Source organism: Lagenorhynchus albirostris, chromosome 10 (assembly GCF_949774975.1).
Source record: "Lagenorhynchus albirostris chromosome 10, mLagAlb1.1, whole genome shotgun sequence".
Classification (NCBI taxonomy): Eukaryota; Metazoa; Chordata; class Mammalia; order Artiodactyla; family Delphinidae; genus Lagenorhynchus; species Lagenorhynchus albirostris.
In genome coordinates this window covers 18,707,444-18,717,624 of record NC_083104.1, presented here as the reverse complement: position 1 = coordinate 18,717,624, position 10,181 = coordinate 18,707,444, and the positions used below count along the sequence as shown (strand labels likewise).

The window sequence follows — 10,181 nt, the reverse complement described above, 5'->3', positions numbered from 1 at the left end:
GGAGGAGCTTGGAACAAGTCCTGGGTGTCCCCTGTGGAGCTGAATGGTCCACCTTGCTCAGGCTCCGGATGTGGGTACACAGGAGGATGACAGTAGCCCCGGGAAGGGCAGGCATGACCTCAGATGACACGATGGGGCTCTCTCTGCAGCTGGGGCAGATCCTGAAGGTGCTGACAGCAGGGCAATCAGTCCTTCCTTGAAGGGGGATCTGAATGGGCATCTCCATGTCCACCACAACCTTCGAAAAACCAGCAGCGCTCAAGTCCTGACCTGAGGCTCTGCTTCTGGGGAAGCCCAAACAAAGACAGTGCGTGAGGCACTGCGAGGGTCAGGTTCCCAGGGCACTGAGTCAGGGGTGCGGCGGGGAGGAGAGGAGAGAAGGGCAGAGACTAGCATGTCCCACCCACAGGCGTGGCTCACAGCCAGTCTGGGAAGCCGTGGACAGGCCCAGTGAGCCTCCGGCTGCCCTCCTCTTGGACTGAGTTCTTCCACTCAAACACTGCCGTCCTGTGTCAAGACAAACCTGTGTGGACACTCAGAGGACCCTGGGAGGGGCAGTCTTCCTGCTCTTCCTCAAAAGGAGCAAAACAGAACCTTCGGAGATCACCTTTTAACTGCCACCTGAGTAAGTGAAATCTATTTTCCTTTGGGGATGGTTCAATTTTAATCTTTTACAATATTACATAAAGAAAGTATCGTTTAGTGAGAGCTTCCTATGACTTCTGGCACCACCCCTTGCATTTATGATGATTACTTCATTTAACAGATGAGGAAAATGTGACTCAGAGAGGTTAAGTAACCTACCCAAAGTCACACAGCCAAAAAAATGACAGAGCCAAGATTAAGAGGCGTACTGACTGAAGCAAACTCCATGTGTTTGACGTTGTAAGGCACAGTCCCAGTGAGTTCTCTGTACACACATTCCCCCCATCACATGCCCTGGGGCAGAGCAGTAGGCTGGGCTGGTGGGTGGGTTTTCCCGTTCGTCTGGGATGCCCAAATCAAGCCGGACTTCCAGCAGCTTCTCACGTACTACCTGCCCATCTTCAAACACACTGTTAACAACCCTTGCCTTGTTCGTCACTGCTTTTCCTTCTCTTGCCTCCTCTAATTTCTCTCCGTATCCTTTATGATGAGCCATTGAATAGAGGGTGATTTACAGCCTCTGCTCTCATCTGCCTAAGGTTTCAAAGACGTATAGAAGAATTAAACCGGATGGAGCACTTCGGGAACCTGTCTCTAGCTTCAGCCCCTCTCTTTACCCAGTGACGCATCACGCTGCGTTCTATGGCTTTATAACTGGCACCTTAATCTGCCATCAGACTGACTCTGGAAGCGCCCCTCGCCAGTCGCCTTGGCCATTGGTCTGCCTGCTGACCCGTGGCATCAGTGTAGTGCCCATCCTGAGATTGGTGAGGGTCCTAGGAGGGAGGCTTTCCTGTCTTGTGGGGTCACACGCTCAAATGCTGATGAGGACCTGAAAGGTAATAGAGGTGGGTGAAGCTGGTGGGAGGGGACCCTGGTGACCCGTATAAAAGAGCAGCCTCAGCTCAGCTCCCCCGATTGTTTACTTGCGGGGATTTGGGCCCAGATCTTTCCATGTCTCAACACAAGCCAGGAATGCAGAATTTTATGTATCATCTCCCCCTTTTAAAAATGTCAGCATCTATTTTAAAACATTTTTTAAACACCGGGCAGGCCAAATAAAACATGTCAGCTGGCAGCTTTGGTCCCGACTGTGAACTCCGTCTCAGAGAGACCCAGAGACTCCCGCTGTGTCCTTCCTGGCCCCAGAGATTCCCTACAGCTCTGCTCAGCATGGATAAGAAAATAAGAAATCGGTCACTCCACTATCCAATTAGCAGCCGCTGCACATTCCTTTCCTCTCCCTGCTGGAGGAAAAGAAAACAAACAGGAAAATCCAGGCTTGTTTTGATTTGGATCAAACTGGGGATGTTACCACCTATTTGAGGCGCTCTGGGGCTTGCCTTCTGGAGACCAGCGCCGGCCCCTGCCTCAGCCCGAGCTCCTCTTACATCTGGGTCCTGAGCGCCAAACCACAGCTGCCACAAGCCAGGGATACTTCCCCAGCAGGCCCTGCAGGGAAAGGGGCCCTGCGCAGGGGTTGGAAACCAGTGAGACTGAGCCTGGGGGCGTGGCCGGGCTCAGGGGTACGTTGTCATGGTGACCTGCAACTTCCAGAACCACTGCTCCAGTTGGAGACCACTTCTATGGGGCTGGGCGGTGGGCAGGGTGGGGGAGAGGTTCTTTCTCCTGTAGAGTCTTGTCAACATCACGGCTACCTATTCCCCTAAAGTCCTGCAAAGGTGCCATTCTCGAGAGGCACTACAGAATGGGAACGCTGGAGGCAAACTTCCTGCGTTCCGACTTCAGCCGTCCACGCAGTACCTGAGTGAGCCTGGGCAGGATGCTTAACCTCTCTGCACCTCTGTTTTCTTATCTGTAAAATGGAGATAACAGTCGAACTGACCCTGAAGTTGAGGATTCGATGAACTTACTTAGTGCATCTCTACTAGCGCCTGGCACATAGTAAGTACTATGTATAAGGTATAATAATCTATTATATAACACATTATATGTTGTTATTACATTTTTTGGAGAATCTGCTATCCCCTTTGCTCTAGAAATGGAGAGTCATTAATCTATTGGGTCTCCCATAAGATAGGGATAAACTCGCTGCAGAATGCCAGACCTTCCACCTTTGCTAACACTCCCTCATTTCCATCTCCTCTGTTGAAATTCCACCCAACGTTCAAAACCCACCCCTGATACCCCTTCCTCCTCCACACCAGAGATCATCTTTCCCCTCCGCTCAGCTCACTTCCTACTTTACTGGCACATACAGGCAGACCTCAGAGATACTGCAGGTTTAGTTCCAGACCACAGAGATTCAGCGAATATTGCAGTAACTCACACGAATTTTTGGTTTCCCAGTACGTATAAAAGCTATGTTTACACTATCCTGTAGTCTATTAAGTGTACAATTAACATCTAAAAAAATGCACATACCTTAATTAAAAAATACTTCATTGCAAAAAAAAAAAAGCTCACTATCCTCTGACAACCCAGGGTTGACACAAACCTTCAATTTGTTAAACACAAAACAAAAACAAAAACCACAGTATCTGCGAAGCACAATAAAGCAAAGTGCAAGAAAACGAGGTCTGCCTGTAGAGAAACGTGCTTATCACAGTATTCCTTGGACCACAGCTGCCTGTGACTATGTCTTATCTCCCTGGAGACAGTGACCTCATCTTCTTTATATCTACCATAGCACCGAGTCTTCAATATAATAGGTGTTAAGTCAATATTTGCTAAAGGTATGTTAACTTAGTAAAGGCATTAGATTCCCTGAAATAACCTGGGAGATTCAGCCAGAGGAAGTCTAAGGTTTGAGAGCAAAGAGATCTCAGATTAGATGAAGACTCAGCCAAAGAAATTTTAGGAGCTATCAATTGGTTTTCTTTTTTTAAGTAGCATTTACTGAATGCCTGCTGTATACCAGATGCTGTTCTTAACGATTTACACAGACTATTTCCGGAACCTTCCCAACTCTCTTGTGAGATTTGTTCCACTTTTATCATCTCATTCTTCCCGGTGAAGGATGCTGAGGTTCCAGTGACAGGAGTGATGCGCCCCGGCACCTACGGCTGCTCCACAGCAGAGCAGGGATGTGAACCGGGAAGCTTCGTTCCTGTGGAAGCAGACCCTGAGTCAAACATCTGTGTGCAACTAGTCCATCTGGGAGGTGGTCCCAGAGAGTTCTGGTAGGGAATGGGGAAGAGAAACAGAAAAAAGGGAGCCCAGTAGAGTAAGGAGGTTATCTGTGTGCGTAACTGAGCCTTTGGTGGAGGCTGCTCTTGGGCACCCCCCAACCCCTGCACGTCCAGCCTGGCCTGTGCGTGGGCTCAACGTACTCTTGTGGCCAGAGAAAGCCCCAGAGAGGTGTGTGCGTCCAGCAGTGGTGAGTGTCACGGAACTGACACCCTTGACACCAGGATGGGCTGACTCCAGAGTGGTTCCTCTTCCCACCAGGCTCAGGTCAGCTCTGCCTACACTGCCTGATGCTCTTGCTGGGGCAGGAGACCCCTCCTTGAGGGGTACTTCAACCCATTTTGAGTGATGAGTTCTACCATCTTGGTGTCCTACTTCAGACTTCTTGAAACATACACACACACATCACAAACATAAATCCGTAGAAGGAAAGATTTCCACTTTGGGAGAGGAAAGCAAAGCTTGAAGGGGTTTGAGAACCTAGGTGAGCATCGTGTGGATAGCTCACGACAGAGCAGTGGCCAGATGTTAGCCCTTCACACCCACAGAATAAGAAATGAGTTTTATTTTTATTTGTACGTTTATTGGGGTGAAAACAGTTGGCCTGTTGACCTGCCTGATGAATAGCAGAAATGAGCTCTCATTGGTGAAGTTAAGTGAAATTTTGGTGAAATTCAAGACTCAGGGACTGGCTGAGATCTTTTAGAGATGCGCCACACAGATGTAAAAGTATAGAGACTTTCCTACTTGTATGGTGGCTCTCATGGTACCACGGGCACAGAGAAGCATTGGGCTCATTTCACGTCTTCTCCTGCCTTTCCGGGAAGCCGTCTGGCAGTTCGCATGGGCCCGAAGTGAAGAATGCAGGTTTGGGAAACATACAGGTCTGGTTTGGCTGGCTGTGAGGACCTCAAAGGGAATTATTAAATCACTCTGAGGTGGGTTTTTTCACTAATAAAAAGGATATAAACAATAGTATGTACCCCTTAGGGGTGCTGTGGACATTAAATAAGTACATTTGTGCAGCAGCTGGCATGGTGCCCAGCTGCAAACGGACGGGAGACGATGTGGTTGAGGGACCGCTCCCAGGTTCTCGCACAGGATATACATACGGAGCCGCCACTGAAGAAGTGTGAGATGCTGACGGTCAGCCCTGCCCTGCACAAGTTTGTTTACAAGTTCTAAAGGGGCTCTTGATCACACCTAAGAAGGTTTATCAACTTTTAAATTATAAACAAGTGAGCAGCAAAACAATTAATGGGACCGATTTTGCTGCCACCACTCCTTGGCATGAAAGGTATCATTCATGGGAGCATGTAGTGATTTCTGCCTAGTGATTTTTCTCAGGGTAAAGTCTAAAGACCTCCGCATACCTTATTCATGCAACATGAGGTCCATCTCTAAAAGATTTAAGATTCACTACACACGATCCATGTATGGTGACTCCCTTTCACTGCATCACACGGAGCACATTTCTAATATTTACGTGGCTGGTCAAAGGTCAATATTTACACACACACAACCCACACATTTCTGACATTATGGAAGCTAATTAGCAAAGCTCTGGTTGTTACTCAAGAGGTGGGAAACCAAAGAACTTGTAGCAGCTCCCCTAGAATGGGCCTCTCTGGCCTCCCCTGGACCACGCACCCTTGACTGGGCTGCTCTCTGCAATACTGGGCTAGATTCGGCAAACTCATAATATTGCATTAGATAAGCTGAAGGATTTTAAAGAAAATTGGAGACATCGTAAACCTGGAATATAGTTAGCACTCAGTAACTGATAGCAACTGGTAGCCTTTAGTATTTGTACCGGGACACGGCACATCTCTACCTCTACTTGACCTTTTGGTCAGCTCGGACCCTCCAGCATGACCTCGTTTCAAAAGGAAAAGGTCAAATTGGTGAAAAACTAAGAAGCTGTATCACCCACCCAACTGGCACTTGCGAAGGCTAAGATCAAGGAGGTTTGCATTTCCTAAGCAGCCTGGTTAGGAATAAGGAGGCGGGGCGGGGTTCGGGGGTGCTGTACTCGGCTCCCAGCATCCCAGCACTGAGGCCCCCCTGGCTGCCGGGAGAGCTGCCCGCAGACAGTCCTCAGCTGTCAATGTCCTAAAGGGATTGTCCGGGCTGAAGAAGAGAGATGCCTCCTCAGCAAGGCCTCACCCACTTGCACGGGGGGCTGCATCCAATGACAGACTGACACGGGGGTGTAAAGTCCTGACCCTGCACTCCCGCCCCAGCTCAGATGACTCTAAGGCTGCTCCCAGCAGAGAAGTCCGCGGCGAGTTGGCTGAGGCCTCCCTTATGACTGCACTGCAGCCCCACTTCTCCCTCTGCCCAATTCACTTCCTTCCCCTCCCTTCCCTTCCACAGATGTTGCCTCCTTCTCACCAAGATCCATCTCAAAGCCTGCTTCCTGGGGAACCGAACGTGCAGAAGGAAAACAGGGGAACATCCAGCTGCGGCACAACTCATGCCGATCAGAAGTCAATCTAGGGCCCATGGAGGGTCAGGGATCCTGACGGTCTTCATGGCAATGCCAGGAAAAGCCTGAAGCCAGGCCCACAAGGATCAGCGCACAGATGGAGGGCTTTCCACATTTCCAAGCTTCTTCCAGTTAATAGCTGGGGGACTGCAGACTCAAACCTCAAGCCAGCTTGCCCCCGGAGCCTCTCCCTTGTCAGATTTCTTTTCAAATGTCTCTCAAGAAACTAGTGCACAGGAACAAATGAATGGGACTTAATTGTCAATGGATTCTTGATGCTAGGAGGAAAGGAGGGTACTGTAGAGCCTTGCAGACCACTGGTTCCAGCCTGTGACTGTCAGATGAGGAAACCAAGGCCTCGAAAGGGGTGGAGGCAAGTCCAAGGTCTAAATGGTGGTGGAGTTGGGACAGAACTCCAGATCTCCGAGCTCCATCCTGAATTTCTAATTTACCCAATTCCACTGTGAGGGAGGCAGACAGAGGAGAGTGGAGAAAAGGGAGAGGGGTAGAGCCGAGACTTTCACTCCAAATCCCAGTGGCCTGGGCCAAAGGCCTCCTCAATACTAATAACAATGGCAACTTTTACTGAGCACCCACTAAGTGGCAGGAGTCCTATTAAGCACTGTGGCTCATTTAAGCCATTATCTCATTGAAGTCTCACAACAACCCAATAAAGGTGGGTATTATTATTATTATACCTACCTTATAGGACAGGAATCAGACTCAGAGAGGTGAAGTCATTTTCTCAGAGATATCTGGCTTAAGGGCGGCTGAGTCTGGCCTGAACACCAGCTCAATTTCACTTTAGCGTTCCCTCTCTTCCTTGGTGTAATTTATAGTCCCCTGGTCTCTTCCCAGATCCTTGGAGACTTTAGTTTCTTTCCTTGGTTTTTTACTCCTCCTCTCCCTTTCAAACTACAAGAGGGAAGTTATCCATCCTGTAAGTGCATGCTTAGGACCACGGCAGCCTGGAAGTATGGGAAGCATTCGAGATCGGAGGTTCCTGAGTTCAAACCCTAACTCTGTCACTCGCTAGCTCTGTCCCCCGTCGGAGCCTCTAGCTCCACGTTGGTGAAATGATAAATAGAAAACCCATGATTATAAACCCTTCTATCTTGCCAGAGCAAAACGCTTGGCCCTTTATTAGAGGTCCTGTAGGTCCTTCTGTTCCAATAAGTCCTCACCCATGGAGTTAGGAGCAAGGACGATCTCAGGGCAAATAATGACTGGAACAGGAGGCACAGTGAAGAAGGAGGCAAACAGCTGATATTCAACATATTCAACCTACCAGTGGCCAGTGGCCTTGGTACTCAGTCTCTCTCTCTGCGCAATGGGAATGAAGGCAGCAGAATACTTCTCCTAGGGCTGTTGTGAGCCTTGAATGAAAATAACGCCTGCGACGTGCCGAGCCCAGTGCCTCGTACGTCACAAATGATCAACAAATGGTACTATTATTATTGTCATCTCGGGGCCAGTGGCTTACAAGTCCTGAGAGTCACTCTTGGACCATGCCAAGAAGCAAAAACACCAGCTATAAGCCAGACTAGTGGTTCTCAAACATCAGTGGGCACAAGAGTCACTTGCAGGCAGAGCCAGGTTCATGGGTGCACGTCCTGTGCAGTCACACAGGACCCCATGCTTAGAAGACTCTAGGTGTGGTTCAATGCTGCGCTGTCACCGTCTCGAAATTCTAGATAATTTCTGAAGAAGGGCCCTGTGTTTTCATTTGGCACTGGGCCCCATGAATTTCACAGGCCAGCCTTGTCTGGAAAACTTATTAAAACACAGATAACTGGGGCCACCTCAAGGATTTCTGATTCAGTAGATTTGGGAGGTAGTCCACCACACCCCGCCAATCTGCATTTCTGACAAGGTCCCAGATCGTGCTGGTGCTACTGGTCTCTGGACCACGTTTTGAGAACTACTGATTGAGACAGTGGCTATGAACCCCGATTATATATTAGAATCGCCAGGAAAGTACCTGGGCTCCACCTTCACCTGACTAAATGGAATTGTTATGAGTGCATTCCTAGCTTCAGTATTTTTGAAAGGCTCACCAGGTAATTCTAATGTACACCCAGGAGTGAGGACCACTGGGTTAGAGCAGAGAATCCCGAACTTCCCTCAGGAGAAGAAACCCCTGTAGGCATGAGTCACCCACACGAACACCCAGGCCCCATCCTAAACCCAGTGCTGTGCACAATGTCTAGAGAAGGGTCAAGGAGGCTGTATGTTCAATAAGCACTTGAGATGATTCTTAGCCTGGGACAATGTGGGCAAACCTGTTTAGAGCAGCATTTCTCAATCTTTAATGAGCACAGGAAACACTTGGGAACTTGTTACGCAGCAGATTCTGATTTAGTCGACCTGGGATGGGCCCAAGAATTTCTATTTCTCCCCTGCTCCCTGGGAATACCACTGCTGCTGGTCCAGAGACCACACTTGGGGTAACCCAGGTCTAGGCTAAAGAAACAGGAAGGTAATGGGGTGGCTTAAAATTTGGTGAAGCAACCTCCAATTGTCCAGGACAAGAAGAAGATGGGGAAAAGGTGATGCATCCCAGCTTCAGTTGGTGCAGAGAGTCTTTACTTGATAAACCACATGTGAGAGATCATTCTCAAAGTGGGGTCTAAAAAGCCACCCCAGGACGCTCTGCTCTTTCTACAGATGAGGGCTACAGTGAGTCAGGGTTTAAGAACCACCCAGAGGAGTTCTTCAGTTCAACCCATCAGAACCTGGGCCAGTTCTCCTCTCTAAGCCTCCATCCTCTCAGGGGCAAGGTTGCCAACATGCCCATTAATCTATTTCATGGCTGCTTCTGGACATCAGAACACGAAAAGGCCTTTTGATAGCAAAATTCCATACCAACTACAGTTCCTGTTATTTCTGTACAGTGACATGACAGGTTCCTAGATAATATCTTCTCGACTTTCCAACATCTTCCCGGGGAAACGGACCAAGATGTGGCATACTTCCTGCCCTGGAAGGCCTTTCCTCTCAATCCATTCTCACATCTTTACTGAGCTCCCCAGGAACTTATCAGCTCGTGGGACTGAAAATACAGCCAGGAAAGAGGCAGTGAGGATGAATGGTGAGTGGGCAGTACAGAGACCAGGTTCTTAAGAGAACTCTCCAGGATATGGAAACTGAGAAGGGTTACCCAGGAGTGGCTGAAGAGGAGAGCGTCCAGGTGAAGGGTATGAGCACCATGGACAGGTAAACTGTATGTAAGGGTCAGCAAAGATGCAGGCTGGTAGGGAAGTGGTGTTGGAACAGATCATCTCAGGTTCTCTTAGAGCTACAAGGCCCCTAAACCAGCCTACCCCTGTAGGGAAACTGAGGCTCCGAATGAAGAAACGTGTTGATTAAGCATATTTCAGCTACAGGTAACAGACAGAACTGTCCCAAGGAAGGCTGCAGCACAGCCTCAGCTGGGGATGATTTTGTGGTAACTGAAATGACAAGCGCCTAGCCCACCTGTACGCAGAACAGTCACCAGCAAACCTCCCTCGCCAGAGCGCTGCCATAAATTAATCTTTAATTTCCACCGCTGGGGCTGTGGCGCGGCTAATCACGACCACTAATTGCTATCACAAGCTTCTCCCTTCGCTGTTTTATGTTTCCATATTAGCCTGTTCAGTATGCTTTGTGTCTGTTTATTTTATAGCCGGAAATACTTTTAATAGCCTAGTGAATTGAAAATGGACTTCACTACCATCTGACTTCACTGGAGTTTTACAACCATTCAATTAATGGTATCAGTAATCTTCCTGCATAATTAGAGAGTTAGTAGCTTTCTCAGGCACTGCTGTTAATGAAACTAGTACTCGGCATCCACCTAATCGTATTTTGGGGGGCTCCAAATGGGAAACTCACAAGCTTGGGGGCTGCCAGGATG

General features: G+C 48.8%; 1 long non-coding RNA gene across 1 annotated transcript; it reads left to right on the top strand.

The window, feature by feature from the left end:
* The first annotated feature begins 438 nt into the window (after positions 1-438).
* Positions 439-8,090, top strand: LOC132527850 (uncharacterized). The gene is made up of 2 exons (XR_009543113.1): positions 439-625; positions 6,172-8,090. It is a non-coding gene; the product is annotated as an uncharacterized LOC132527850 (long non-coding RNA).
* The last annotated feature ends 2,091 nt before the right edge of the window (positions 8,091-10,181 follow it).